Source organism: Bos indicus, chromosome 4 (genome assembly GCF_029378745.1).
Source record: "Bos indicus isolate NIAB-ARS_2022 breed Sahiwal x Tharparkar chromosome 4, NIAB-ARS_B.indTharparkar_mat_pri_1.0, whole genome shotgun sequence".
NCBI classification, from domain to species: Eukaryota; Metazoa; Chordata; class Mammalia; order Artiodactyla; family Bovidae; genus Bos; species Bos indicus.
This window is the reverse complement of record NC_091763.1, coordinates 30,310,450-30,336,815: the sequence shown is the minus strand read 5'-3', so window position 1 is coordinate 30,336,815 and position 26,366 is coordinate 30,310,450. Positions and strand designations below refer to the sequence as shown.

Below are 26,366 nucleotides of genomic sequence, written 5' to 3'. Positions count from 1 at the left end.
TTATATCCCCTAGCACACAGTAAAGTCAGAAATACTTGACCTACAAAAATGCAAACTTCATGCCATGCACCAGGTAAAGTCTCTATTAATTTCTATTTTATTATATAAGCAATTCATATTCACTGTAGAAGCAGTAGGAAAGCTCTACAACCAAAAAGAAAAAAAACTGAAAACTCCCAATTCTATTAATATTACCATTTGGTATTTATACAGTGATATATATATAGATCTTTAATCCAGATATATATATATATATATATATATATATATATATATATATATATATTTCTCTGTGTGTGTACAGACTCGTGCCTTTAAAATTTCTAAAGATGAGGATGAAAGTATATTATGAAGAAAAGTAAGCTAACATCTTTAGATATCAAAAAGAAGTCAACCAGAGGTACTTCCATGGTGGTTCAGTGGTTGAGACTTCGCTTTCCAATGCAGGGTGTGTGGGTTAAACTTCTGGTTGGGGAGCTAGGATCTCACATACCTTGAGGCCAAAAAACCAAAAAAATAAAAATACAGAGGCAAAATTGTAACAAATTCAATAAAAGGGCTTCCGGTTCAAGATGGTAGAGCAGAAGGATGTGTGCTCATCTCCTCTTGTGAGACCACCATAACTGCAACTAGCTGTTGACCAACCATTGACAGGAGGATGTTGGAACCCACCAAAAAAAGATACCCCACATCCAAAAACAAAGAAAAAGCTGCAGTGAGACAATAGAAGGGGTGCAGTCATGACAAAAATCAAATACCATACCTGCCGGGTGGGTGATCCACAATCTAGAGAACAATAATACCAAAGAAATTCTCCCATTGTTGTGAAGGTTCTGAACTCCACATCAGGCTTGCCAGCCTGGGGATCTGAAAAAGGGACTGGGAATCCCCAGGGAATCTGACCTTGAAGGCTAGCAGGATTTGATTACAGGACTTCCACAGGACTGAGGGAAACAGACTCTAGTCATGGAGGCACACAAACAAAATCTTGCATGCACCAAGACCCAGAGGAAAGGAGCAGCGACCCACAGGAGACTGAACCAAAACTATGCACTAGTGTTGGGAGGGTCTCCTGTGGAGGTGTGGGTTGGCAGGGGTTCACCACAGGGACTGGGGCACTGGCAGCAGCAGTCTGAGAAGGTCTCCCTTGGTAACCCTCCGTTAGTAACCCTCTTGGAGGTCATCATTAACCCTACCATAGAGCCCACAGACCCCAGGGCTGGCTCGCCTCAGTACAAACAACTACCAAGGAGGGAGCACAACCCCACTCATCATTAGATAACTGGATTAAAGCTTTACTAAGCAAGACCCTGCCCACCAGAGCAAGACACAGCTTTTCCCACTCTCAGTCTCTCCCATTAGGAAGCTTACACAAGCTTCTTAGCCTCCTCCATCAGAGGGTAGACAGAAGAAGCAAGAAGAACCACAGTCCCACAGTGGCTAAAACAAAAACCGCATTAAAGAAAGTTAATCAGCATGAAAATGCAGAAAGTTATGTCCCAGATGAAAGGACAAGAAAAAGTTCCAGAAAAACAACTAAATGAAGTGGAGATAGGCAACCTTCCAGAAAATTAATTCAGAATAATTATAGTAAAGATGATGCATGATCTTGGGTAAACAATGAAGAAGATGCAAGAAATGTTTACGAAAGACCTACAAGAACTAAAGAACAAACAAATAGAGATGAATAATACACTAGAAGGAATCCATAGCAGAATAACTGAGGCAGAACAATGGATAAATGACCTGGAGGACAAAATGGTGGAAATCACTGCTGCAGAACAGAATATAGAAAAAAGAATGAAAACAGTCATATGAAGTCATATGAAGAAAAAAGAATGAAAAAGTCATATGAAGACAGTCTAAGAGACCTCTGGGACAACATTAAAAGGACCAACATTCACATTATAGGGGTCCCAGAAGGAGGAGAGAGAAAGAAACTGAAACTACCTGAGAAAATATTTGAAAAGATAATAGCCAAAAACTTCCCTAACATGAGAAAGGCAACAGTCAACCAAGTCCTGGAAGCACAGAGAGTTCCAGGCAGGATAAACCCAAGAAGGAACACACCAAGACACATAGCAATCAAACTGACAAAAATTAAAGACAAAGATATGGCACCATATATTTAAAGCGATGAAAGGGAAGAACCTTCAACCAAATCTATGCAGAAAGATTCTATTTCAGATTTGATGGAGAAATTATAAAGCTTTCCAGACAAGCGAAAGTTAAAAGAATTCAGCACCACCAAACCAGCTTTACAACAAATGCTAAAGGAACTTCTCTAGGCAAGAAACACAAGAAAAGGAAAAGTCTTACAGAAAATAAACCCAAAACAATTAAGAAAACGGTAATAGGATCAAATGCACCAACCAAAAGACACAGAAGGACTGGATAGATGAAAACATATGCATGTATGCACTTCTGCTTACCACATCATTCTGCTTGACCACCCAAATTGTATGTAATTATATTCTATTGTTGGGCTTCCCTGGTGGCTCAGCTTGTAAAGAACCTGCCTGCAATGCAGGAGACCTGGGTTCGATCCCTGGGTTGGGAAGATCTCCTGGAGAAAGGAACCAGAAGATTTCCTGGAGAATGGAATTCTCCAGGATTCCCTTCCTGGAGCAGGGAATACTGGAGGGTACCCACTCCAGTATTCTGGCCTAGAGAATTCCATGGACTACATGTAGTCTATGGGGTTGCAAAGAGTCGGCCACGACTGAGCAACTGTCACTTTCACTTGTCATTTTATATTGTTAGATTAATCATGTTTCCATAATGGCTTGCAACTGTAATTATCTTTTACTTCTTGTCTGGCTATTGATTGTGAAACTGGTAAACATTTTTTACTATTGTGATTATGTAATTATCACTCACTTAATACCACTGTAGCATGATTGGTCAAGCAAAAAATAATAGAATGTTATATCACCAAAATTACCATTTAATAGAAAAACCTGTTCAGTTCAGTTCAGTCGCTCAGTCGTGTCCAACTCTTTGTGACCCCATGGACTGCAGCACGCCAGACTTCCCTATCACCAACTCCCAGAGCCTACTGAAACTCATGTCCATCGTGTTGGTGATGCCATCCAACCATCTCATCCTCTGTCGTCCCCTTCTCCTCCTGCCCTAAATCTTTCCCAGCATCAGAGTCTTTTCCAATGAGTTGGTTCTTTGCATCAGGTGGTCAAAGTATTGGAGTTTCAGCTTCAGCATCAGTCCTTTCAATGAATATTCAGGATGGATTTCCTTTAAGATTAACTTGTTTTGATCTCTTTGCAGTCCAAGGGGCTCTGAAGAGTCTTCTCCAACACCAAAGTTCAAAGCACCAATTTTTTGGTGCTCAGCTTTCCTTATAGTCCAACTCTCACATCCATACATGACTACTGGAAAAACCATAGCTTTGACTGGCAGACTTTGTCGGTAAAGTGACGTCTCTGCTTTTTAATATGCTGTCTAGGTTGGTCATAGCTTTTCTTCCAAGGAGAAAGTGTCTTTTAATTCCATGCCTGCAGTCACCATCTGCAGTGATTTTGGAGGCCCGCAAAATAAAGTCTGTCACTGTTACCATTGTTTCCCCATCTATTTGCCATGAAGTGATGGAACCAGATGCCATGATTTTAATTTTCTGAATGTTGAGTTGTAAGCCAACTTTTTCACTCTCCTCTTTCACTTTATCAAGAGGCTCTTTAGTTCTTCTTCACTTTCTGCCATAAAGGTGCTGTCATCTGCGTATTCGGGGTTATTGATATTTCTCCAGGAAATCTTGATACCAGCTTCTGCTTCATCCAGTCCAGCATTTCACATGATGTACTCTGCATATAAGTTAAATAAGCAGGGTGACAATATACAGCCTTGATGTACTCCTTTCCCGATTTGTAACCAGTCTGTTGTTTCATGTTTAGTTCTAACTGTTGCTTCTTGACCTACATACAGATTTCTCAAGAGGCAAGTCAGGTGGTCTGGTATTCTCATCTCTTTAAGAATTTTCAACCTTTTAAAATCCACATGCATATCAATATTATCTTGAAATTTTTGGAAAAATACAAATGCCCAGGTCTTGCTGTTTTCTCTCCAGAGCTCCAGATATGTCTGTAATGAGCAGCCATGTTTAATAACAACTGGACTATATGAGGATCTTTTATTTTTATCGTTTGTTTTACTTTCTCTATTTCATATTCAGTGCTCCCATTTCATTTAGTCTGTTTTCCAATTCCTCCATTTCTTTTTTTTATGCTCTTTCTCAAGCTTTTATCAACTGTAGGAGAAAAGCTTTTAATACATATATGTAAATAATATGTATAATATATGTATTTTAGAAAATGTGAATTTTTTGCCTAACTAAAACATTTATGACATTTTGATTCTACTTGTTTGACTTAGTATGAAAAGAATGCTAGATTTCTAATTTTTTAAAAAAGATATGCAACAAGCAACAAAGATTTACTGTATAGCACAGGGAATTATAGTCAATATCTTGAAATAACTTATAATGGAAAATAATTTCAAAAATAATATATGTGTATAACTGAATCACTGTTCTGTGCATCTAAAACATCGTAAGTCAACTATATTTCAATAAAATATATACATTAAGAAAAAACCAAATTCAATGAAAGACTTTTGAAAAAATGGTCCACATTAAAAAAAAAGAAGTCACCAGATACCCACCCCACAGTTTTCCACCTATGTTTCTAGTGGTGTAAGTCCTGGCTTATGTTGACTTTTTTTACACCAGAAAACAAGCTTAAGTATGGTTTTACAGATTTTATATGTACTGCAGGTATTTATATCCTGGGGCTTCCATAACAGATTATCAATGCACTGCTGCTAAGTCGCTTCAGTTGTGTCCGACTCTGTGCGACCCCATAGACGGCAGCCCACCAGGCTCTCCCGTCCCTGGGATTCTCCAGGCAAGAATACTAGAGTGGGTTGCCATAGGTGGCTTTAAAAAAATTATTCTTTTACAAATTATGAGGCCAGAAGTGCAACAATCAAAGTGTCAACAAAACTGGTTCCTTCTGGAAACTCTGAGGGGAGAATCTGGTCCATGCCTTAGTCCTAACTTCTGGTGGTGGCCAGCACTCCTTGGTGTTCTTTAGCTTATAGCTGCATCGTTCCTGTCTCTGGCTCAGTTGCCACATGGCCTTCTTCCCTGTGTGCGTCCTCAGGTCTCTGAATCCAAACCTCTCTCTCCTTTCTCTTATAAATTAAGACACTAGTTGATGAACAACAAATGCTGGAACAGGTATGGAGAAAAGGGAACTTTCCTACACTGTTGGTGGAAACATAAGTTGGTGAAGCCAGTGTGAAGAACAGTATGGAGGTTCCTCAAAAAGCTAACAAAAGAGTTGCCATATGATCCAGCAATCCCACTCCTGGGCATTTATCCAGACAAAAATCCTAATTCAAAAAGATATATGCACCCCGATGTTCACAGCAGCACTACTCACAATAGCCAAGACATGCATGCTAAGTCACTTCAGTCATGTCTGACTCTTTGCAACCCTATGGACTGTAGGTTGCCAGGCCCCACTGTTCATGGGATTTTCAAGGCAAGAATAAGTAGGTTGCCATTTCCTTCTCCAGGGGATCTTCCTGACCCAGGGATCGAACCCACATCTCCTACATCTGCATTGGCAGGTGGGTTCTTTACTACTAGCAACACCTGGGAAGCCAAAGACATGGAAACAACCTAAATGTCCATTGACAGATGAATGGATAAAGAAGATGTAGATATATACAATGGAATATTACTCAGCCATAAAAAGAATGAAATAATGCTATCTGCAGCAACATGAATGGACCTAGAGACAATGATACTAAGTGGGGCAAGAGAGAGAAAGGCAAATACCATATGATACCACTTATATGTGGAATCTAACTATTACACAAATGAACTTATCTACAAAACAGAAACACTCACAGACATAGAGGTCAGACTTAATAGCTGCCATGGGAAGGAGGGTGTGTGTTGGGGGGGATAAAGGAGGACTTTGGGGTTAGCAGACACAAGCTAATATATAGAAGGTCCTACTATACAGCACAGGCAACTAACTATTATTCAATATCCTTTGATAAATCACAATGGAAAATATAAAAAAAGCATATATAACTGAATCACTTTACTATATAGCAAGAACTTAAGTAAATCAACTATACTTCAATTTTTTAAAATTCCTAAAAAAAAAAAGACATCAGTTGTTGGATTTAAGGCCCATCTCAATCCACTATGATTTCATCCTAGGACACATTGTTAAAAGGCCCTATTTAATAAGTAAAGTCAGATTCAGAAATATCTGGAATTAGGACTTAAACGTATCTTTTTTGGGGGGCACAATCCAATGACAATGCATATTATGAAACTCAGCATATAATAATTCATCTAATTCATAACTAGCAGCATTATGTGAAAGCTAAAATTGCAAAGCAGTTTTCTTTTCATTAATGATACAAGGATCCTACTTGAAATTCTCTGCTTTGTACCAAAAATACTAAATTCTCAGAACAAAACAAAACAAATACTTTCCTTTAGCACATTTTGGAAAGAACCTATGATAGCATCAAACTAAATTTGTAAAATAGAAGAGGAGAGAGCAGATTCCTGAGTCCTAAGAATATTGTCCCTACATATTAATTTGAGGAAGTATTCACACATTAATTTAAAGATGAAAAATTCAAAAGTATCCCATAGTGAGGGAGATTTAATCCTTCATATAAGAAATACATAAAAATAAATCAAAACAAATGAGTCACTCTACTATTTTAATAGAACTGAAAATTTAAAAAGTGTTAGTTGCTCAGTCCTGTCCAACTCTTTGCAACCCCATGGACTGTAGCCCATTAGGCTCCCCGGTCAATGAAATTCTCCAGGCAAGAATACTGGAGTGGGTAGCCATTCTCTTCTCCAGGGGACTTTCCTGACCGAGGAATCCAATCCATGTCCCTCGCATTGCAGGAATATTCTTTACCATCCGAGCCACAGGGAAACTCCTAATAGAATTGAGACAGTCTATTTGGAAAACAGGGTATGACAAAGTTCAGCTTCATTGTAGGCAGGATGCTTTAATATAAAATCTTTTTTCTGAGACTAGGACATAAAGTAATTGTTGTGAGCACAAATCCAAGAAATTATATTAGAGAACTGTCATTATTGTTCAGTTGCTCAGTCGTGTCTGACTGTTTGCAACCCCATGGACTGCAGCAAGCCAGGCTTCCCTGTCCTTCACAATCTCCCACAGTTTGCCCAAACTCATTTCCATTGAGTTGGTGATGCATCCAACCATCTCATCCTCTGTCATCCCCTTCTCTTCTTGTCTTCAATCTTTCCCAGCATCAGGGTCTTTTCTAACGAGTCAGTTCTTCGTATCAGGTGGCCAAAGTATCGGAGCTTCAGCATCAGTCCTTCCAATGAATATTCAGGGTTGTTTTCCTTTAGGAGTGACTGGTTTGATCTTGTTGTCCGTGAGACTCTCAAGTCTTCTCCAGCACCGTAGTTCAAAAGCATCAATTCTTTGGTGCTCAGCCTATTATTTTATATTAAATTACATTCAGATTTGTCTTAATCATACTGAAAACCTCATGATGAATTTTCCTATAATTTTTATGTAAAATATTTTTAGAAATCAAAGACTTTCTGTAAAACAGAGTTCTACGAATTATACTACATTTACCCCACGATTCACACTGTTTGACATGAAATGCTAAATTATGACAACTGTCATAATTAGGGGACATGATACAAAGGGAAGGAGGACCTGGGTACTCTCAGTGGATTTCCTCAAAGGCTCTGCTTCTCCAGCCTCCAGCCTGTAAGTCTATCACAAACCCTGCACTCTTCTACTTACCCTAGACTCCAGGCCCACTGCAGCAGTTATTCTATTCTACCATTTTTGAAGAAACCTAACCAGCTCTTTCAACCTAGAGCTGAAAAGTGCTGCAGGGGATAAAAATCACCCAAACAAGTGCCCAAAATGGATGGATGGCCCAACAAGCCCAAGGTTCCCACCTTCCTCTGGGACGTCCACGTTGACCTAGTATGCCTCTGAATCCTGCCTTTGGCCAGGATTCTCCTTTATTCTACTCTTGTGTCTAGTGGAGGCATCCATTTTCTTCAACACAGAATTTCAGAAGGATTCACCTGAGGGATTACAGGATTCCTTCCCTAATTCCGGGGATATTAAAGTAGCTTAAAAAGCTTTAGAATCTACATTCACTGCTTTTAATCATGATACAATTTGTGGGGAGAGCACTGCAGTAGTAGAGAAGAATAGCAGAGAAAAACAGCTGGTAAATTCTGTCATCTACAAAATTCAGTAAAATGACAATCCTATCCTTATTTTGTGGTCATGAATTGCTTATTAAAATGGACCTGAACACAAAAGTACTAAAGAGCTGTATTTTAATTAAAGTATCTGCTTACTGATGTTTAAAAGTGGCCTATGGTTAGACTTGAAATTTGCCCTGGGGCCTTACTGCTGTCTTTATAAACAGTGGTGTGTGTGAAAGAGAATGCATGCCATGGACCTGTTTAAACACAGGCACTCTGGGTTCCTTCCCTTTCCTGATGGGTACAGAGAAAATTACTTCCATTGCTGGCAGTTGAGGTGTCATGGTGGCTCCCCCCACACAAACCATTAATAATTTTTTTGTTAGATTACATAATTTATAGTATCAGTTTTGAATGCATAATGTAATACTGTATACTGAACGGTAGTTAGTCTTTCTTCAAATAGGTTACTGAAAATGAAATAAATACCTAGATTAAATTTCCATACTAGGGAGAGAGAAATGAAATAATTTGCTGAGTTGCAAAAATATGTAATAGACATTGTGGAGATAATCTAAATTCTAAAAAAAAAAAGATTACTTCATTGTTCTGGTCATCTCAGATAGCTTTATCATAAAAGCAATTCCTGAGAAAACACTGCTGTGATTATTGGACAAAAATTAGTATTTTTAAAGTAAATGAGTTAAAAAATCATCTCTACATAAATATTAATAAAGTTTAATTAATAATAATAGAGAAGGAAATGGCAATGCACTCCAGTGTTCTTGCCTGGAGAATCCCATGGACTGAGGAGCCCTCAGCAGAGCTGGGAAATTTTTGCTATCTTTACATCTAACCCTAGTCTTTAAAATAAAAATTACTGGAGTTATGTTTCTAGAAACTTGCTGGCATTCCTAGAGATTTATTTGCAGATTTTCTGTGGTTTTTAAGAAATGCAATTTATATTCTGTATTAAGAGGTATCTACTAAAATTACAAGGCATATTTTTTCCAAACTACCATCCCTTCTTTGGGTCTACTATAAATCAATTAATATGGAGCCCTTCTCCTTTTGCTGCTGCTGCTGCTAAGTCGCTTCAGTCGTGTCCGACTCTGTGCAACCCCATAGATGGCAGCACACCAGTCTCCCTCGTCCCTGGGATTCTCCAGGCAAGAACACTGGAGCGGGTTGCCATTTCCTTCTCCAATGCGTGAAAGTGAAAAGTGAAAAATGAAAGTGGAGTCGCTCAGTCGTGTCCGACTCTTCGAGACCCCATGGACTGCAGCCCACCAGGCTCCTCTGTTCCATGGGATTTTCCAGGCAAGAGTACTGGAGTAGGGTGCCATTTCCTTCTCTGTCTCCTTTTGCTATTATTACCATTATTTTTCATGGATTCAAACCCCTTATTTTCCTAAGCTTTGCCTTCCTGAGAAACTATCAAACTTCAGCTGTGGGATTGGTACTAGACCCTGTGGGAATTTCAAATAGAATTTTAATTTTCTCTGGGCATTGGGCACCATTTGTTGTTTATTCCTCTGAAATGGTGTTATTTTTGTCATGATAATAGGATTGTGTTCATCAGGACATGTGTCATCTCCCTTAGTGTAACCTCACTTTTCTCCTTTGGAAAGGACGCAAAACAGAAGTAAAGGAAAGACATGGGAAGATTAAATATAGCCAGTGGTGAAGTTAAAAGATTAATTAGTGACTCTGAGATGCTTTTAAAACAAGTACATACCAAAACCTTAGGGGAAATCTAATTTGTAAAAATAAGTTTTGATAATGTATAAAAATGAAATGTTCCATAAAATTCTCTTTAGAGTTATTTTTGAGGTTGTTTTTAATATATATATATGTTTTACTTTTAAAATATACATTTTTACATAATGTTTTAATACTTCCATGTATTAGTAAATGCTCTTAAATATACAGAATAATTGTGCCTAGACTGTTTATTTACCATGAGTTGTAAAAACTCTAAATCACAAATTATTTGTTAGTTTAACATTTATCGCTATTTTGTAAATAACATCAATATCATAATAATTAACACCCTTTAGGATGATGGAACTCTAGAGAAAAAATTAAATGCTGAATTTATCTTTTTAACTTTCTTCCTAAACATCAAGTTGGTTTACAAAAGCTTAGTGATTTTGCTAATGCTCGTCCACATCTATGAATTCCCTACATTTAAATTCTTTACAAACATGATTAAAATATTTTTTCATTTGTTCCCCTCATCTTGTTTGGGTTGTGCACAAAATAAAGGGACTTACACACTCAAGCCAGAGAAATCATACATAAGCTTGATAAGCTTCATAATGCTAATGCTGTTTTGATAGAGAAAACCACAAGTAATGCAAATAGCAGCCTCTACTCTGCAGTACAGGTGTATAATAAGCACATATAATTAAGCCAAAGATATATAATGGTTTGTTGTTGGATACGCATTTACAACAGCTGACTACGCTCTTAATGTGTGGTTCATGAGTTAGGTAATTTTCTTATGTCTCCACTCCTTGAACAGAATATTCCTCATGGACTCATATACAAAACGAGTCTGTGCTTTTTTATCCAGCAGATTCCCACTGCTGCCTGTAATTTAGTGTCTTTGCCATATCAGCATTACCTAAAGATGATTAAAAAGATCATGCAAATTCACAAACAAGTCATTTTATTCTTCAACTTAAATAATTTAGAAATGACCCCAAAAGGAAAGTTATCAAAATGTAAACCTTTTGACATGGTTTCCATCTTTGTGAAATATATCAACCGTGTATTTAATCACTGTTATGCATAAAATATGGTTTATGGCTCTGCTCTATATATCACATAAACTTCTTTGTATATTATGAATTTGAGTCCTTTAAAGGGCATAAAGTAAATATTAAAACTAGTAAAGGTTTTTAAAAATTGGTATAAAAACAGGCAGCAGTGTATAAACTATTTTCAGTTATTTTTAATTCTATACTTTCATTGGTAATTTTTTTACCTCAAAATGCATATACTCACATATATATACAGTCTTTGAATTTTGAATTGGGCACATAAAAGAATGAAGCTATATAAAAAGTATTTGAATGTATTTTAAATACCTTAAATCCTTTCTCCCTTTCCATCATAAGACTGCTAAACATTTTGATAGTGTAAGAAATATCATCAGATATGCACAACTGAGATGAAGCATGTCTGTTAACAGAGATGGTCAAGAATCTATCCACTAAGGTTGATAACATGGAGAAAAATAGGTAATGCAAATTCGGTTTGTTTAAGGTGATATCGTACACATGTATTGAACTATACTATGTATAATATCTGAGCTTAATAGCATTTTCCCATAAATTACTGTGTAGGTACCATTAATCATTGTATTCAACTGCTGTGCATTGCCTGCTTAATTCAGCTGTTTCTGATTTATACATCATTATAAAGAATGCAAAGGAAACTGAAGTTAAAAGTTTTACTTTCCATATTAGCTACAAAGCTCATCCCCTTCCAGTCCTATCTCAGGACAGGCACTAAATAATCAACCTGCTTCCTTCGGTTGACATTTTTTAATTTTTCTTTTTGGTTGCACTGGGTCTTCACTGCTGTACGCAGGCTTTTGCTAGTTGTGGTGAGCGGGGACTACTCTTCGCTAACGTGTGCAGGCTTCTCATTTTAGTGGCTTCTCTTGCTGAGGAGCACAGGTTCTGTGCCATATGGGTTTCAGTAGTTGTAGCTTGGGGGTTCCAGAGTACCAGGCTCAGTTGCCCTGAGGCACGTGGGATTTTCTCAGACCAGGGGATTGAACTGGTGTCCCTTGTTTTGCAAGGTGGATTCTTAACCACTGGACCACCAGGGAAGCCCTCCTAATGGTAGATTTTTTAAAGCCTTGTCTGCAACTAATTTGGGGCAAAAACTATCTTGAGTCTTTAGAATGGACTTTACGGAATCAAATTCAGTCCTGATATCATCAATAGGGTCGACTTAAAAAAATGCATAATGTGAGAATTGCAAGTTAAGCTTTATTTGAGGCAAAATGTGGACCAGTCCGGGAGAGTACCTCAAGTAGCTCTGAGAAACTGCTCCAAAGAGGCAGGGGGTAAAGGTCACCATATATGTGATTTTGGTGAAGGAAAAATACATGCAGTCAAGCCCATATTTTTCCAGGTTTCTACTAGTCTCATGAAGCTTATTGCTAGTCACGAGGAACAATCTTCACCAAAAAAGATGTTAGTGCTTTTCTAGACATAGTGCTAGTCGCTCAGTTGTGTCTGCTCTGCAACCCCATGGCTAGCCCACCAAGCTCCTCTGTCCATGGGATTCTCCAGGCAAGAATACTGGACTGGGTTTCCATTCCCTCCTCCAGATATGGGGAGATACAAGAATTGGGCTCATAAAATTGGCTCCTGAAAATATCTATATGAAGACCTGTTCTGCCAGTCCCCTCACCCCTCCTCACAACACAGAATGCCTCATACTTCTGCTCTCTACCTTGAACTCATCTCAGGGGGTTAATGAAGGTCAGCAGCTGCAGCAGCACGATTTAATTTGTGTAGAGGTAGATACCAAGTGCCCATGGTAAGTGCCAATTTGTAGTTGGCAATAGTCACTCCTATGGTTGCTGCTGTTATAAATATTTGATTCCTCATGAAATAAGCCAGTCATTTCTCCCTCTATCTTCTTTTCTATGACCTTGACCATGTTGATTTTGTGTGTGTGTGTGTGTGTGTGTGTGTGTGTGTGTGTGTTAAAGGAGGGTAGTTTGTCTTTGGCCTATGAATTTGGTTAATATAAAAGTCTTCGGGTGTTAAATTTCTGTTTGTCAAAAATAGAAATCACCAGAAGGGAATTCCTTCATCTTCTCATCTGTAAAACCCACCTCTGATTCCAACCTCATTTTCCCTCCTCTTTTCAAAGACCAGTGACTTGAGATGTGCTCTAGTTCTCCTTTCTTCTCTTTTCTCAGAGATCTCACAGTAGAGTTCAGCACTTAGTAGCTCAGTCGTGTATGACTGGCCCCATAGACTGTAGCCCACAAGGCTCCTCTGTCCATGGGATTTCCCAGGCAAGAATACTGGAGTGGGTTACCCTTTCCTTCTCCAGGGGATCTTTCTGACGCAGGGATAGAACCCGCATCTCCTATGTCTCCTGCCTGGCAGGCAGATTCTTTACCACTGAGCCACCTGGGAAGCCCAGAGACTTCACACTGCTGGTTATTCTCATAGTCTCATGAGCTCTAGCAACCGCCTTGTGTTTCAAACTTTCTTTTTCCAAAGGACTCTATTTTCACAGTTTGTACTTGGTTGGGTAGTACAGATAAGAGTCCAGAACAAGGCTAACTAAATTAGTGAGAAAGACAGGAGTTGCCCCAGTCTTTTCCACAGCTTACTAATTATTTGTATAGACTTCGAAAATAAGAACCTGCTATTTAACATCTGGGGAGCAACTGTTGAGAGCTAAGGACACATCAGCTACCAGGAGATCTTAAGAACATTTCTTCTTAACCCTCTTCCTCTCATTTTGCAGATGCTATTGGGTTGATAAATTTAAATAATAATAATTTCAACAAGTAATATTTTGACAGATAGCTTTCATATTTGGAGAATAATTTCAACTTTTTTCTTGTCTTCCTGTTAGAGAGGATCAGACATAAAGAAACATCTCTTACACTGTTGGTGGGAATGCAAACTAGTACAGCCACTATGGAGAACAGTGTGGAGATTCCTTAAAAAACTGGAAATAGAACTGCCTTATGATCCAGAAATCCTACTGCTGGGCATACACACTGAGGAAACCAGAATTGAAAGGCACACATGTACCCCAATGTTCATCGCAGCACTGTTTATAATAGCCAGGACATGGAAGCAACCTAGATGTCCATCAGCAGATGAATGGATAAGAAAGCTATGGTACATATACACAATGGAGTATTACTCAGCCATTAAAAAGAATACATTTGAATCAGTTCTAATGAGGTGGATGCAACTGGAGCCTATTATACAGAGTGAAGTAAGCCAGAAAGAAAAACACCAATACAGTATACTAATGCATATATATGGAATTTAGAAAGATGGTAATGATAACCCTGTATATGAGACAGCAAAAGAGATACTGATGTATAGAACAGTCTTTTGGACTCTGTGGGAGAGGGTGAGGGTGGGATGATTTGGGAGAATGGCATTGAAACATGTATAATATCATGTATGAAACGAGTCGCCAGTCCAGGTTCGGTGCACGATACTGGATGCTTGGGGCTGGTGCACTGGGACGACCCAGAGGGATGGTACAGGGAGGGAAGAGGGAGGAGGGTTCAGGATGGGGAGCGCATGTATACCTGTGGCGGATTCATTTTGATATATGGCAAAACCAATACAATATTGTAAAGTTAAAAAATAAAATAAAATAAAAAAAAGAAACATCTCACTTCTCTCTCAGCCCAGTTGCTGCATCACAATTTTTCAGACAATTCAGTCTGTCTAAACATAAAACTGTCTATTGCTGAGAATTTTCAGTGTGTACAAAGACAAAAAAAAGTTTTCAAAGGGGAAAAGTGTCCTTTTGAACATCAATTACTGCTCCTTGTTTGAAAAGAACAAAACAGCAAAAAAAGATGGGGTTAGGGCTTCAGTTGTGAGTATCAGTCACTCAGGGCTTCAGTTAGTTGATTTTAAAAGTTTGATTTCTTAAAAGAAAAATGCTAGAAACTTTTATATGAAGTGTTATACAAAGTGTTTTTTTTCTTTTTGTTTCTGAAATTTCTCTGTGTACTTAAGTGCCACATGAGAAAGAAAACTGAGTGTTCAGTTCAGTAGCTCAGTCACGTCCGACTCTTTGCGACCCCATGAATCGCAGCATGCCAGGCCTCCCTGTCCAGCCCCAACTCCCAGAGTTCACTGAGACTCACGTCCATCGAGTCAGTGATGCCATCCAGCCATCTCATCCTCTGTTGTCCCCTTCTCCTCCTGCCCCCAATCCGTCCCAGCATCAGAGGCTTTTCCAGTGAGTCAACTCTTTGCATGAGGTGGCCAAAGTACTGGAGTTTCAGCTTTAGCATCATTCCTTACAAGGAACACCCAGGGCTGATCCCCTTTAGAATGTACTGGTTGGATCTCCTTGCAGTCCAAGGGGCTCTCAAGAGTCTTCTCCAACACCACAGTTCAAAAGCATCAATTCTTCGGCGCTCAGCCTTCTTCACAGTCCAACTCTCACATCCATACATGACTACTGGAAAAACCATAGCCTGAATGTTACACATGCAAAAAATCCATGAGTTCTATGGTGATATATAACAATATGTAAATAAAAATTGTATTTTCAAACACAGGTAGTGGTTTTCAAACACAGGTTCATGCCAAGTTGAAGACTTAAAGCAAATAAATGACTTCTGGATATTGGACAATACATATTATGCATACACCTAAATATACTGAAAAAAAAAATCAATGCTACTCTCTTTTGCCAATCTGTATTTTAAGTTTATATTTTGTTGGATATGCCTTATACCTACCATTGGAAATAGTTGTGTGGAAGCAGTGTTACATTTAAGAAACCTGGGATTGAAGAGTAAAAATCAGAATGCCATCAGTGCTGAAGAACTTCAGTGGGTCATCTGGTTTACTTCTCAGCCTCTGAATATGCAAATTCTTGATCCTTCAAGAGAGTTAATTTGCCTGTTCTTAAATTGCCTCCATCTCTAGGGATGGAGGCATCATGGACTGTTTTAGTAGACTAATATATTGGTGTTTCCATATGTTGAGGGAGTATGGAAAGAAAAGCCTTGGAGAAATGACAGTTTTCTTCAAATACAGTTCTCTGCCTTTCTAGGGGAATTTGAAATAGCTTCCCTTTATCTCCAAAGGCAATTCTCCTCAATTAAAAATTAATCAGGAATTAGACAAGTTCAAATAGTGAATTGTGTACTTCTCTTATTGCCACACAGAAGCACCACTTTAGCCAGAAAACTAGAATAAATACCAACCTTTTCTGGAGAAGGAAATGGCAATCCATTCCAGTACTCTTGCCTGGAAAATTCCATGGATGGAGGAGCCTGGTAGGCTACAGTCCAGGGGGTCGCAAAGAGTTGGAGACGACTAAGCGACTTCACTTTCTTTCTTTCTATAGTTTCTTTTGGAGAGGGAAATGGCAAGCCACTGCAGTGTTCTTGCCTGGAGAATCCCATGGATGGAGGGGCCTGGTGGGCTGCGGTCTATGGGGTTGCAAAGAGTCGGACATGACTAAGCAACTAACACACACACACATACCAACCTTTTCAGAATTGGCCTCAGTTTTCATGAATTTCGAATATGCAAGGTCCTTGGGAATGCATTCCTCACAAGAAATGGGACTTAGTTGGTCTGAAGTGCGGTCATGTGAAGGAATATTGTGTCTGTTGGGCATTGCTCCAAAGAGTAGGCTATGAGCAGTGGAAATAAATCATAAGAAGGCATATTTTGACATATGGTAAAGATGTAATAACAAAGCTGCCTAAAACTTAAACAGGCTGTCTAAAAATCCAGTGGCTTCTTGGTCTCTGAAATTGTTTAAGCAAAGACAGAATGATCATGCACAGAGGGTACTGTGAGTCCTCACTAGTTAAAAGGTTCGGTGGATAGCACGTAAGGTACCTCCTGCTCTAAGCTTTCATGACTAAATGGTTCAAATACTTTAATCTTTTCTGATGAAAGCTATCTTGTTTTTCTTCAACAATCTTGGTTGCCACTTATGAATTTTTCCAAATTATTTACATATATTAATTTTAAATATACATATGCCACTGATAAGCAACATTTATCTACCTGTCTATACCTGTGCATATCCTTTAATTCAAAGACTTAAAATATTTGACAAAATAGCCAGGAATATACAACAAAGACAAGTATTTATTCAATAAACAGGGCTAGGAAAACTGGATATTCACATGTAGAAGAATAAAACTAGATCTCTATCTTACACCACTCATAAAAATTAAATCAAAGCTATCTTGAGAAAGAATAATGGAACTGGAGGAATCAACCTACCTGACTTCAGGCTCTACTACAAAGCCACAGTTATTAAGACAGTATGGTACTGGCACAAAGACAGAAATATAGATCAATGGAACAAAATAGAAAGCCCAGAGATAAATCCACGCACATATGGACACTTTATCTATGACAAAGGAAGCAAGAATATACAATGGATTAAAGACAATCTCTTTAACAAGTGGTGCTGGGAAATCTGGTCAACCACTTGTAAAAGAATGAAACTAGAACACTTTCTAACACCATACACAAAAATAAACTCAAAATGGATTAAAGATCTAAACGTAAGACCAGAAACTATAAAACTCCTAGAGGAGAACATAGGCAAAACACTCTCTGACATACATCACAGCAGGATCCTCTATGACCCACCTCCCAGAATATTGGAAATAAAAGCAAAAATAAACAAATGGGACCTAATTAAACGTAAAAGCTTCTGCACATCAAAGGAAACTATTAGCAAGGTGAAAAGACAGCCTTCAGAATGGGAGAAAATAATAGCAAATGAAGCAACTGACAAACAACTAATCTCAAAAACATACAAGCAACTCCTCCAGCTCAACTCCAGAAAAATAAATGACCCAATCAAAAAATGGGCCAAAGAACTAAATAGACATTTCTCCAAAGAAGACATACAGATGGCTAACAAACACATGAAAAGATGCTCAACATCACTCATTATCAGAGAAATGCAAATCAAAACCACAATGAGGTACCATTTCACGCCAGTCAGAATGGCTGCGATCCCAAAGTCTACAAGCAATAAATGCTGGAGAGGGTGTGGAGAAAAGGGAACCCTCTTACACCATTGGTGGGAATGCAAACTAGTACAGCCACTATGGAGAACAGTGTGGAGATTCCTTAAAAAACTGGAAATAGAACTGCCTTATGACCCAGCAATCCCACTGCTGGGCATACACACTGAGGAAACCAGAAGGGAAAGAGAGACGTGTACCCCAATGTGCATCACAGCACTGTTTATAATAGCCAGGACATGGAAGCAACCTAGATGTCCATCAGCAGATGAACGGATAAGAAAGCTGTGGTACATATGCACAATGGAGTATTACTCAGCCATTAAAAAGAATACATTTGAATCAGTTCTAATGAGGTGGATGAAACTGGAGCCTATTATACAGAGTGAAGTAAGCCAGAAAGAAAAACACCAATACAGTATACTAATGCATATATATGGAATTTAGAAAGATGGTAACAATAACCCTGTATATGAGACAGCAAAAGAGACACTGATGTATAGAACAGTCTTATGGACTCTGTGGGAGAGGGAGAGGGTGGGAAGATTTGGGAGAATGACATTGAAACATGTATAATATCATGTATGAAACGAGTCGCCAGTCCAGGTTCGAAGCACGATACTGGATGCTTGGGGCTGTTGCACTGGGACGACCCAGAGGGATGGTATGGGGAGGGAGGAGGGAGGAGGGTTCAGGATGGGGAACACATGTATACCTGAGGCGGATTCATTTCGATATTTGGCAAAACTAATATTGTAAAGTTTAAAAATAAAATAAAATTAAAAAAAAATTAAATCAAATGGTTACTTTAAATGTAACACTGGAAACCATAAAACACCTGGAAGAAAACAGGGAAAGTGTCTTGGCAATGAATTTTTGGTAATGACACCTAAAGAAAAAACCAAACTGATATCAGTTTTGATTTCTCTTTTCCTCCTGCTCCATAGGTTATAAATTCCATTGCTTATTGCTCTGCAATATCTCTTCAATACACCCTCCCCCTTTCTCTTTGCACTGCTGTCTCTAATTCCTCCCTTAATATTGCTCACCCAGACTACGACAATTGTGCCCTGTCCTGTCACACTCATTTGTTCGTTTGACAAATATGTGATGGGCACCTGCTATGTTCTACTTGAGGCTACAGCAGCAAGACACTGCCCTAAGAACCTCCATGCTTGTACAGAGAGAGACAACCCCTTCTCATACAGTGCTTTCTCTTTCAATCTGCCCTGTACCCAGGAATCACCTTCTTAAAAATCATAATGATAATTACATCACCACTTATAAACCTTTGGTGAGTTTGCACTCTGAAATTTAAGATGCTTCATGGACTTAATCTAAAATCCCTTTCCAGGCCAATATTCCCCAGTCACCTCCATTTTTTGATTCAGTTGAGAAAACTAACACATTCAGTTCAGTTCAGTCGCTCAATTGTGTCCGCCTCTGCGACCCCATGGACTGCAGCATGCCAACCTTCCCTGTCCATCACCAACTCCCGGAACTTGATCAAACTCATGTCCACTGAGTTGGTGATGTCATCCAACCATCTCATCCTCTGTCGTCCCCTTCTCCCGCCTTCAATCATTCCCAGCATCAAGGTCTTTTCAAATGAATCTATTCTTCGCATGATGTGGCCAAAGTATTGGAGTTTTAGCTTCAGCATCAACCCTTCCAATGAATATTCAGGACTGATTGCCTTTAGGATGGACTGGTTGGATCTCCTTGCAGTCCAAGGGACTCTCAAGAGTCTTCTTCAACACCACAGTTCAAAAGCATCAATTCTTTGACGCTCAGCTTTCTTTATAGTCCAACTCTCACACCCATACATGACTACTGGAAAAACCAAAGCTTTGATTAGACGGACCTTTGTTGGCAAAGTAATGTCTCTGCTTTTTAATACGCTGTCTAGGTTGGTCATAACTTTTCTACCTGTTCACAAACATCCTTAATGCTTCCTTCCTAGCCCCTTCCTTTCTTTTTCTCAAAAACTGTTCTTTCTACAGTACCATGCCAGATGGTTCCCAGATGCTCATCTCTTGAATACAGACTTGTACAGCCCCCTCCACCTCACAGAACCTGTGAATATGCTGGGATGTCACTCCTGTGGTTGGTTAGGTTAGTCATCAGTTGACTCTGAGCTAATCAATAGGGAGACAGATCATCTTGGTGGAGCTGACCTAATCAGGTGAGTGCTTAGGAGGGGCTGGGCCATTCTTAAGCACACCTTGATGGTCTTGAAGGAGCAAATTCATGTTGAAGAGGAAACCACATGGCAGAGAATGGTGAGTAGCCTCTAAGAGATGAGGAGCACCCTCAGTTGGCAGCCAGTGAGAGAGCAGAGAATAAGTCCTTTAACTGCAAGGAGTTGAATTCTGCCAACAACCTGCCTGAGCTAAAGGACCCAAGCCTCAGATGAGACTCAAGCCCAGGCTAACACCTTGATTTCAGCTTAGTGTGATTCTGAACTAAGGACTCAACTAACCCTGGTCCTAACCCACAGAAACTGTGGGCTAATAAACTGGTCATGCTATAAGCAGCTAAATCTATGGTAATTTGTTAGGCTCCTATAGAAAGAAATATCCACCCAACTACTGAGACCCAGTTTAAATGTTTATCTTTTTGGTGTTTGCCCTTACTTCACCAACCAAAAAGTGATCTTTCTCTAAATTCCTATAGGATCTTGCTTCCCTCTTATGGAACTTCCTACTTTTATTGTAGCTGTTTGTGTATGTCTTACTTCTCCTGAACTGTGGGTTCCTTGAGAGCAGACATGGCTTTCCTTATATACATATGCATACGTTCCATACAATCACTGAACCCAGTATTCACTTAGGCCATGTAGGAAATACTTCTCAGGGAGCTAAGAATTAACAAGGCTTCAGTCTTCAGCTTCACATTCACTTCACTTGTTTTGTGCTTATGAGTAACTTCATGTGACTTAGCACAAGTACAGATCTTTGTGACCTGACTCTCCCTAAAACTGTCATGCAAAAGACTAATCCTTTTGTTAAAGGGTAAACAGCATGCAAGTTCAACATATTTAAAATCCAGAGTTGAAGGTCATTAAAAACAGATTTATGAGTTAGGAAATTTGCAGATAAGCAAGGTAGCACTTAGAGCTACCCAGACACCGTGATGCTTGCTGCCCAGAGGCGAGGTCTGGGGGAGTGGCTGTCATCCATACATGTCACTTCCTTTCTCTAACCTCACAGTTCCTTTCACCTGTGGATACCCAGGTGGGTTGAAATAAGAAATAATGAGGAACCCAGGCTCAGAAAAGAGCTTCCCCTGGCAGTGGAAGCATTACGTCCAGAGTTGGTTAATTGAAATCATGCATCGAACTAAGTTGCCACTTTGATGCGATCTGACAAAAATGATCATAGGATAAAATTGCCTCTTGCTGATCCCCACCTATCTTACATTTCAACTTGCAGCAAGATTGAAGCAAACTGCTCCAATTTACTGCTCCCGACCTGCTGATAATGGACACTTTGCCGTGCACTCTCCCTTCATTACTGCTCAGGTCAGGGCTGTTAACAGGGACTCTTGCCACTTTTGACAGATAGTCACTACCAAGATGAATGGCGGTAGCCACATGACCACTTAGGACCAGGCCTTCCCTCTCCAGTACCTTCAAAATGCCTTTAAAAAAATAAAAATAAAAGTCCACACTTCACTGTTTAACTCTTTATTAACTAGGAGAATCAACAGAAACCAGGCAACTGTGACCTCCTATTCCTTTACTGTAAAGCAAAAACTATTTCAAAGAAATAATTTAACAACATTTTAAAAAGAAACTTTCTAGCAAGTCTGCCTTTGTACATTCTGTTCTACTGGGGAATGGAAACCGGCTGTAAACTGAGTTTCATGGGGCAAGGAAGCAGTTATTCACCCAAAGTCTCAGCTGTGCTAAATATTATGAAGAACTGGCTCTGTTTCTGAGTTTAAATGGACTTATTTAAGAACAATAAAAAAATGTTTTTAGAGAAAATTAGCTATTTTTAATATCACACAGATGAATAGAACTCATCAACAGCCTGGTATTCCATCATTTCAATTATTCATAAACAGCCTCTCACGAAGAACTTTTTACCACCAATATTTCTAAGTTATTCTACTTATAGTTAAAAAGGAAAAAAAAAAGATGAGAGGGATGCATGTATCTTTCTGGGCTTTCTTCTTTAGCAGACACCATAGATTAGATAGTAAGTGCTTAATAAATAAGTTCTAAGAGCAAGCTAAAGCAGAACAGTGTCTTACATTTCTCAAGGCTTCTAACTTAAAACTGTATATAAAGTGTATAGTGTTTGTATAGAATGCTTTAGTTTTTTATCCAATTCCTGACACACACATTCATATTTGCACTTGACAGTCAAATGAGCTCTCACAACTCTTATTAGATTTACACTGCATTGTCTAATTCACTTTGCCTCATGAAATTAGATGAACTATTAAATACCATAATCTGTTATCCACCATTAAAATTAATTGATTTTCATGTCACTTTATAACTAATGAATTACCTGGAGATAGTCTCATAAACTACAAAGCATAGTGGGAAAGCTCTTTTATTCCCCATCATTTCTAGTAAGGTTGAACAGTCCTATGCTTTGCTAGTTTGTCTCTCAGCAGAAATCTCACAAACAAAGCTGTATTCAATAATTACACTTCATGGATAAGAATCACATTTATGAAAAAGTTTCTGAAGATGTGGATAATATGATGCCTAATATTGCTCCAGGAGGGGGTTTGTCATATGGAAATTTCCAGACACAGTATGGTGTTGCCACAAGTATTATATAATTGAAATGGACATGCTATTAAACAGGAATAAAACCCTAGCAAATAGTCCTAAAAATAAATACATGGGTAGCATTTTATTGTGTTGCCTGAAATAAATCTTATTTGATATTTCAGTTCAAAGACTGCATAGCTGTATTACAGTAATAATGTGTGGTTATAGAAAATTTATTATGTGCCAGGCACTGTGCCAAGCATTTTTAACACGGATTGTTTTATTTAATCCTTACATGCTCCCATGATAGGAGCTTTATCTTTATCCTCATCTAACAGGTAGGGAAACTGAGACTGAGAGAGAATAAGCAACTTGTTCAAATTCACATAATCAATAACAAAGTAACTGGGACATGAATCAAAAGCAATCTTACTCCAAAGTCAAGCTCCTAACTGTTATGCACTGGGGTCTTTTACTGTAACATCACTGTATCACTTGGCATGGATGGTATGTTGGGTCATTAATTGCTCACAATTTGTATCCATTAATGTTTATTAAGATAATCCTCTCAAAAATTGGTTCATTCAAGGAAAACAAAAATCTTGCTTTTTAAATGATCTTTCAGTATTAATAAATTGCTCCATGTGAATTTTAACAAACTTAACAAAACTCTGTGTTTATTTTCCCCACTGCAATATTAAAAGTGGGTAGGAGGGACACTGTACATCTACATATACTGAAGAAACCTTGAGAGCTGGGTTCAAAGGAGGACTCAAAGCTTCTCTGGCTGAATGAGGGGACGGACCATGCGCTCTGTTTTGCCTGGGACCGTCCTGGTTTTTGCTAGTTTTCCTGACATAATCATTAACAGAACGCCTTTTTATTCTCAATATGGTCCCAGTTCGGATAATAAATTAATGAGTTACTTTCATCTTAAGGGAGAAGCTTTTCTGCTTATTAATAAATTCAACTGTAAAGCACCTCCATCAGTCTCATGCAGTTGAACAGGTTGCTACCCCAGTGCGCTTTAAGCATTTCCTATCTGCATGCTAGGGCATCAAAGGAGTAGATGGACTTGCTACCTCTGACTTCTTCCTCACCCTTTTCTATTATTTCCTCGCTTCAGTGGGTCACTGGTGGTCTTTTTATAGTGTGTCAACTTGGCTAGGCTATCGCTCCCACGGTTATTCAATCAAACACTAATCCAGGTGTTGTTTTGTAGGTGTTTATACATGTGATTTAAATCCTTAACCAGTTGACTTTAAGAAAGATTCTATAAAATCTGAGTGGGCCTGATTCAATCAGCTAAAATGCCTTAAGAGCAGAGGCTTCTCTGAAGAAGAAATTTCACCTGTGGACCTAAGAGCTCCAGCCTGACCATCTGCCCTAAGAATTTCAGGCTTGTCCCTCCCAACCCCTACACCTGCATAAGTCAATTCCTTGCAGTAAACTTCATACTATATATATATATATATATCTCCTACTGGGTTTGCTTCTCTTTGAATTCTGACTGATACAGTCCCTTAGTGCTTGTTGAGTTCTGCTTCAAATCCTCCGCATGCTCTTCCAGGCTCCTTTAACTTTATTCCCACATAATTCCCATGGCTCCCTGCCTCTGCTCTCTAGTTCTAACAAATGCACCTAGAGCACTGCTGCTGCTGCTGCTAAGTCGCTTCAGTCGTGTCCGACTCTGTGCGACCCCAGAGACGGCAGCCCACTAGGCTCCCCTGTCCCTGGGATTCTCCAGGTAAGAACACTGGAGTGGGTTGCCATTTCCTTCTCCAATGCATGAAAGTGAAAAGTGGAAGTGAAGTCGCTCAGTCGTGTCCGACTCCTAGCGACCCCATGGACTGCAGCCCACCAGGCTCCTCCGTCCATGGGATTTGCCAGGCAAGAGTACTGGAGTGGGGTGCCATTGCCTTCTCCAGCCTAGAGCACTACTTTCCTCCTTTAGAATCTAATCTTTATCAAGGGCTGATATGCCCTAGGCACTCCGCTAGACAGAGGATACAAAGATGAAGAGAGTATAGTCTCTGTTTCCCAAGGTCTCACCGGCATGTCGCTGCCCAGCACAAAACTCCCAAAGCCCCCTCCAGTGCCTGAAGGACAAGGGACACGACTCCCGCGGCAAAGCCGACCTTGTTGACTTTCATCTGCCTCACAGGACTCAGAGCCCACAAGCACCTAAAGCGGGAGACGGGCTGGTCCTTGAGGCCTCCAATACGGTGCACGTTTCCTGTGGTTTTGTTTTAAAGTTCAAGTTTTGCTGCGGGGAACAAAACCTGGCTATTTAAAGCAGGATATTTAAAGCAGAATTCAGGGAATTAATTACTTACAAAACTGCTGTAAGGGCTGGAGACAGGGGCTTCCCACTGGTTGTTCAGGAATGGCTCTCAGAAACACACCTCAAAAACTGCCCATTAGGGGCCTGCTCTGCCGCAGTCAGGAAGGTGGAGAATCCACTGAATTTATTAACTGGAACTTTTAGCTCAGGGTCAGGAAACGGTTGCTTGCCACCACTATTGCATTTTCCTCTCAGCATTCATAATGCTAGCGGCTGGTCACTGAAAAACCGCTACAGGAAAACCAACATCTCCAGGACGGCACTTGCCGCGGAGAAACCAGTAAAGCTGTAGGAAAATGGCTCCCTCTGCCGGCTGCCTCCCCCAAGTCTCGGGGGAGAGCGTCTAGTCCGCACGCAGGCGTCCAGCAGCAAGGGATTCTGGGAAGCAAGGCATCTAATCTCCCAGCTGCTGGTAGTACAAAAAGGCTTAGGACTCACTATGGGGCATATAGCCTGAGAAAACTATGATTGGAAAACACACATGTACACCAGTGTTTATTGCAGTACTATTTACAGTAGCCAAGACGTGGAAACAACTTGGATGTCCATCTATAAATGAATGGATAAAGAAGTTGTGGTACAAATATATAATAGAATATTACTCATCCATAAAAAGGAACAAATTTGAGTCAGTTCTAGTAAGGTGGATGAACCTAGAGCCTGTTGTACAGAGTCAAGTAAATAAAAAAGAGAAAAACAGTTATAATATTGTATATTAATGCATATAGATGCAATCTAGAAAAATGACACTGATGAAGCTATTTTCAGGGCAGGAATAAAGACTCAGACATGGAGAACAGACTTATGGACACAGCAGGGCCAGGACAGGGTGGGATGAATTGAAAGAGTATCACAGAAATATATACATTACCATATGTAAAATAGATAGTTAATGGGAAGTTTCTGTATAATACAGGGAGCTCAGCCTGGTGCTCTGTGACCACCTAGAGGGGTGGGATGGGGTGGGAGGTGGGAGGGAGGTTCGAGACGGAGGGAATATCTGTGTGCGTATGGCTGATTCATATTGATGTATGGCAGAAACCAACAGAACATTGTAAAGCAATTATCCTCCAATTAAAAATAAATAATTTTTTTAGAAAGGCTCAGCAGAAGGAGGTTAAAATGGATGCTGAGTGCCAGCCACATTTTCCATCACAGCTGGTTTTCATCTAACCTGGAAAGTTATTATGCCTCTCCTACTTGCTACTGCTGCTAAGTCGCTTCAGTCGTGTCCGACTCTGTGTGACCCCAGAGA

General features: G+C 39.4%; 1 long non-coding RNA gene across 7 annotated transcripts in view; it reads right to left on the bottom strand.

The window, feature by feature from the left end:
• The window catches only part of LOC139182678 (uncharacterized), a 230,868-nt gene extending 204,961 nt beyond the window's left edge, over window positions 1–25,907 (bottom strand). Inside the window, exon 1 of one of the 7 annotated variants that reach the window (XR_011566195.1) lies at window positions 25,100–25,907. This is a non-coding gene — a long non-coding RNA (uncharacterized lncRNA). The remainder of the gene's footprint in view (window positions 1–25,099) is intronic. The other 6 variants (XR_011566196.1, XR_011566197.1, XR_011566193.1 and 3 more) reach the window with 6 other exon arrangements.
• Between the last annotated feature and the right edge of the window lie 459 nt (window positions 25,908–26,366).